We start from the raw sequence: 5,898 nt of genomic DNA, 5'->3' as shown, positions 1-5,898 counted from the left end.
TTTGACTATAATCTCTTCAAATATTTTCTCAGACCCTTTCTTTTTTCTTCTTCTTCTGGGACCCGTATAATTCAAATGTTGGTGCATTTAGTGTTGTTCCAGAGGTCTCTGAGATTGTCTTCAATTCTTTTCATTCTTTTTTCTTTATTCTGCTCCTCAGCAGTTATTTCCACCATTTTGTCTTCCAGCTCACTTATTCGTTCTTCTGCCTCAGTTATTCTGTTATTGATTCCTTCTAGTGTATTTTTCATTTCAGTTATTGTGTTGTTCATCTCTGTTTGTTCTTTAGTTCTTCTAGATCTTTGGTAAACATTTCTTGTATTTTCTCAGTCCGTGCCTCCATTCTATAATCTCTCTTGAGTTTAACTTGCAATGTTGTCTAGATTTTGTTTTCTCCCTTAAGTGAGCCACAAAAATGTGATGGTTACATTGTAACATGGTAAGAAAGAAAATTGTCCCAAATCAGGTTTGGGACAGAACTTCTTTTATGAATGTGATGTAATTACAATTCCTTCTGGGAAATAATTAGCATTCTTGAGCAACTTTTGGATAGCCTTTACTGAGATCATGAGCACCTTCTGAGAAGTTGTGTGTCTTGAGAGGAATCTGATAATATTAACTGGCACCACCGTTATTATTATTATTATACCACCGTCCATTTTCTATCAGTTTTCCTGCCAAGAGAAAAGCCTTTGAAGTGACTAGCTCAGGACACTATCCCCTCGTGGCAAATTTGGTATACAACTTTGACATGGAGTTGTAATAATTTTTTTCAGAAAAGTTGCTTTAATGACAGTTGGTACAGTGTTCGCTTTGGCCGCACATATACTAAAATTGCAATGATACAGAGAAAAATAGCATGGCCCCTGCGCAAGGAGAACAGTTGATACAGTCTTCAGCTCTTCATTTAGATACATTTCCCAGTTGACCAAAGTATTTCTTTGAGTAATTTTTCTGGAAATTATATGTGAATATTATCATTTTTACAGTGATATCACTGCCTCTATTACAGTTCTGTTTGATAATAATCCCCAAGGGTTGTTTAGAATCATTTCACACAATGTTGACATTAAGTGTTAGCTTCCAGTACATTCTCTACTCTCATTGTGGATGACAGTCATTTAAAAGTGTCATTTCTCCAGTGATTCTACACTGGTTCATCAGATTTCTCTCTCTTCTTTCCCTCTCTCTTTAACTACAAATTCTCTTTAAATGTCTAAAGGCTTTACATAGCCAGTGATTGCTCTTCTGACAAAGGGGTGTCAAGTTAAGGATCTAGGCAAGCTGCTTCACATTTCTGAGCTTCAGTTTTCCCACCTGTAAGATGTCATAATGATACATTTCAGCTATTTTTGTTATGCTTTCAGATAACAGGAGTCGAGATGGTGTCTTGTGTGGACTTTGTTCAGCTCCTCCAGGACTCAGTGAAGAAAGAAGAGAAACTCTTAGAACAATTGTACATTTTACTTTTCTCAATTTAAGCTCCAGTGGTCTATGGAGAATAGGAAGGCAGCTATAGCTGGAGGCCGCTGTACTAAAGAACCTCATTCTTATGTCTGAGAGTTTTGTTTTCATGTTTGTTATGATGAACCATGTTAACTGGGGCAGCGGCCTTTAATTTAGGGGCCCCTCTGCCCTCCTGAGGTGCCCACACCATGTTTAGGATACAGCCCCAAACAGATGACTGTTATGAGTGCTGAAGAGGTCCCCTCCCCTGAGAATCTTACTATGCCCAGTGCATGGCTCTGGGGCACAGATAGAATTGGGAGGTCCCCCATGTCACCTCCAGTCCCTGCTGCTCTGATTTAGGGCACACTGGTGGGGTGACTTCTACCGTCCCCGGGTAATTTTTCATCTGAAGAAAATGAGTGAAAGGAATGCATAGGAAACACCTGTCGCGGCAGACCCTTCCCTCAATCCGGTCTCACCTGTAATATGTCTTGGAGAAATTCCTTGAAGTTTATAATATGAGAATGACACCTTTCTCTGGTTTCCAGCTATAATGTGTCTTTTTATTACAATATTCTTTTGGCAATTTCAATAGGAATTTGGAGGCTGGGCTCAGAGGACTGGAATCTCTTACTCATGTCTGTATTCCCAGCACCTAGTAAAATATAAGTGTAAAGAATATGTGTATGATGAAGAAGAGATGAATTCAGTGAATTCTGATCATATAACGTACAGTCTAAATCAGGACCCTTTTGAGAATTAAAGGGGACACTGACCCGATGAGTCACCAGATTACCAGGAGTAAAATAAGACTCTTCCCAGCAAACAGGGATATATGGTCACTCTACGCATAGCAGAAATGGGGAAGAAAGAGGAGAAAGAAAGAGGAAAAAGAGAAGGGTGGAAGAATGAGAGAGAAAATAATGTGCTGGGAAACCAGCTTTGAGATGGAGACTGGGATGTAGGAAAGTGATTGAAGAATGCTCTTGTCAACAGTGAATGAGGTGGAGTGAGAGAAGTAAGATTGGGCAGAGGGAGAAGTTAACCTTGATGAGCCACAGGGAACTTTGAAGCTGAGATGGCCCTTCAGAGATATCCCAGATCAAGGCAAGGAACCTGTGCCTTTTTACTCCAGCATCCTCTGGTTAAGGGATATATGCTAACCATGGGAAGGTGGTATGACCTTGGGAGAGGCAGCTTTCTTGCATAAAGGTCAATTCCCTCCCAGGGATGTAGCTGTGGCTCTTCACCAGCCAACATGCCCAATTGCTAGGGTGCGCTAGGGCCTAAAGCAGGGTCTGGGTAGCTCACCATGGTGGCCACTGCTGTCTACCCCTGGTGCTACTCAGTCGCCTCCTTCAGAGAGTAAGTTCACCCCCATCTGGGAAGTTCAGAGGGGATTCAGTCCAACGAGCTGCAGCTGGACCCACAGCCACAGCTGATACTCATCATCTTCCTCTACTACCCAATTCTAGATTCCCCTTGCTCTCAAACAGCACTTCCAGCTGGTCAGGGTGACTTAAACCCTCATCCATGAGAAGTTTGAGTCTCCAGTGACCATACCTCTCTCAGGCTGTGGCTGTTGGATGTTTCCGTTTGCCATCGGAATGGGGTACCAAGAGACTCCCCCATTGGATCACTTGTGAGCCAAACACATCCCTCCCTGCTCCCCTTGTGTAACAGCAACCCCCCTTCTCCCAGTGATCAGGGTCAACTACCACAGGCAGGATGGTGACCCCTGTATTCGGCTGCTGGTCTCTTAGCACAAGGAGCCCCAAATGGCCAAGCGATAGCCACAGCTTAAAGTTTAAAGTTCTGTGGTGAAAGTATTCCCCTTCTGGAGACCAGGACCTCTAGGCACTTACAGTGTCAAGGAAAAGAAGCCTAAGTTCCCTAAGTGGGTCACCAAGAATGAAGAAAACGGGGCTACTTCTACTTCCCTACCATGTTTCTCAGCCTTCTGGGTTCTGTCTATTGGGAACACAGTACCACATAATAGCATCCGTTAAGGGAGTATGCTAAATCCTGGAAAGTGGTACCCCATCTTCATAAGATATCATCTGGAAGCTGACACATCAATTATTCTATCAGGGTGGCAGTTTCTGGGTGGTGAAATATATGATTGGGCCAATTGGTCCCCTGCTCATGCGCCCACTGCGCCCCCTCCCTCGTTAGAAAGTGGGTCCCCTGGTCTGATGGGCTGTTTCGCAGGATCCCATGTTGGTGGAGCAATACTGTGTAAACAGAGTTGTGTTGGCTTCAGCACTACAAGCAGGAAAGGCAAACCCACATCCCAATTACGTGTCCATCTTAGTCAAGATGAATCACAGGTCACTTTACACCAAGTGGTAGGTGTCTATCCAGAGGCTCAGCATTGGTCTATTGCTGGCAGGCTGGACATTGGGCAGTGGCAGTGGTCAGTCTTTGTGAGTGGACCCTCATGTAGTTGGGCCCCTGCATTTCTGCCACCATGGCTGTGCTGTTCGTGTGATGCTTGTCTCAGCATTGTAGTGTCAGAGGTTGGCTGATGACAACTGACTGAGTCATTATGTTTGCTTGGTTGTTAAGTACCTCTTTCCTGGTAGATGCTGTCTGGTGTGTGTTAGCATGTAACAGAGATCTTCATTCTTCATTCCCACTCCAATGGGTCCAACGACCCAGGACAGAGCTCCATACGTTACCAGGCTCCCTTATGCCCTCTCTCTAACAGGGTGGGGGCATGATGACACTTTGGATGCCCAGGTATCAATGTCAACTTGGAATATGTGTCCAACAGTCCTCCCTAATGTCTGAATTGTCACCTTTCCCCAGGGAACAAATACTGAAATAAATGGCCCTAGATCCCTTTGGAGAAGGACATTGGCAATGATTACAGACTTGCCACGGTGTTGTAGGGCCCATTCTTCCGAGTTCCCTTCCTCTACTTCATTCAGTGGGTTCCAGGTCTGAAAACTGCTCAGGTCTGGAAACGGGACATGGGATCATGACCTTTATCCGGATGGCTGCCCTCAACCTCCTGACCACCCTTCCTTGCTTCCTATTTATTCTACAGCCTGAGTGATACCCCTGTTGGCTGCTCCTCTGTCTTGGCCCTCTGGTTGCCTGTTGAGGGATTGGGGGGCTGAGCAAGAAAAAGTTATGACCGCAAAGGGGACAGTAGCTCACAACGAGCTTGCTTTGGGCAGTGCTTGGATAGGCGGGGGTGGGGTGGGGTGGGTGTGTGCCCCTCACAGCAGGAGACCTTCCAGAGCCGGGGGACACCATCCTGAGGGGAGGAAGGCAAGAGAACTCACAGGGGAGAAGGGAACCAGAGGGGGCTTAGGTGTCTGGGGGATGTCACTCAGTAGCACGGCAGGGAGTCTCTGGGTCAGGAGAGCTCCAAAGGGCAGCTGTGGCCCCCAGTGTTGTATAGCCCCAGGATTCGTCTTCTCTATGGCTAGCAGATGTGGGGTTCCTATGTTTTGCAGGGTATGCCAAGCAGGCTCTAAGTAGCTAAAAATCTATTGGGGCTGTATTTAAAGCAATTGGATGCTTTAAATTTAAAAATTTGAGCTTGACTCTCATGGGCTTTTGAGCTATTGGTCTCAGCATGTTATGAAGAAGTGAACAACTTGGTGGCAATATGCAGGGGTCCTCTTTGGCTCATTGACATAACTCCATGTTCTCTTCGTTACCTCTGTCGTTCCCCCCGGGTCGGGTCCCCTGGCTGCCACTGTGATTTTGCTTCCATGTACCTCTGATGGCTAAGTGCCCCATTTGGCCTCTACTACTGAAGGATCTTTTCCTCCCCATTGCTCCGGAAGCCCAGTCACCTAACAGCAACTCCTGCCATTTGCCCTGACCAGTAGAAAGCCTCAGTGATGCTGACACCCCTCTCGCCAGCTCAGCCAGCTCATTTCTCATTGCTTTGATGAACAGCATGCTTTCCAGGTCCTCCCAGGGCACATGGTGGGCTGGTGAGTTTTCCAGCCTTACGTGGCATGCCCTCTTCACTGAAGCTTTTGATTCTGTCTTCCACAACTGCCCCAAACCATCCTAAGTGTGTTAGTGGTATCTCCCATGATCCCAGAGTCCCAGGGTCCCTGGGTCCTTGCCAAGGTACTAAATACTGCTGTGTGCCTTCAAATCCACAAACTCTACCCTACTTTGTGTCCCACCCACCTTGATCCAGTGTCCTCAGAACCCATCCTCATATAAACTCTCCTGGCTCTTGCTAGCACATGGTACCCGGGTCCTGCAGCACCTTCAGGGCACAGTCCAGTTCCTCTCTTAGCGGGCCCAGCACTTCCCCGACCGGGTTATGTTGGGACCTGACCTTACTTATTGGCCTGATGGCTAGGAGCAGAGGTGGGGTTAGGTCCTGAGAGGGGTGTATGCTTCCTGGAAGGATTGAGACCTGTGCATTGTCTTCAGGCAGATGGAAGGTGCCAGCCTTTAACAGGAAGGAGT

At 46.4% G+C, this 5,898-nt stretch overlaps 1 non-coding gene across 1 annotated transcript; it reads left to right on the top strand.

Moving 5' to 3' along the window:
• Positions 1 to 806: 806 nt before the first annotated feature.
• LOC117312827 (U6 spliceosomal RNA) lies at positions 807 to 911 on the top strand. Its single transcript, XR_004527238.1, has one exon. It is a non-coding gene; the product is annotated as a U6 spliceosomal RNA (small nuclear RNA).
• Positions 912 to 5,898: the final 4,987 nt, after the last annotated feature.

Source organism: Tursiops truncatus, chromosome 6 (assembly GCF_011762595.2).
Source record: "Tursiops truncatus isolate mTurTru1 chromosome 6, mTurTru1.mat.Y, whole genome shotgun sequence".
Lineage (NCBI taxonomy): Eukaryota > Metazoa > Chordata > Mammalia > Artiodactyla > Delphinidae > Tursiops > Tursiops truncatus.
This window is presented reverse-complemented; position numbering and strand designations above follow the sequence as displayed.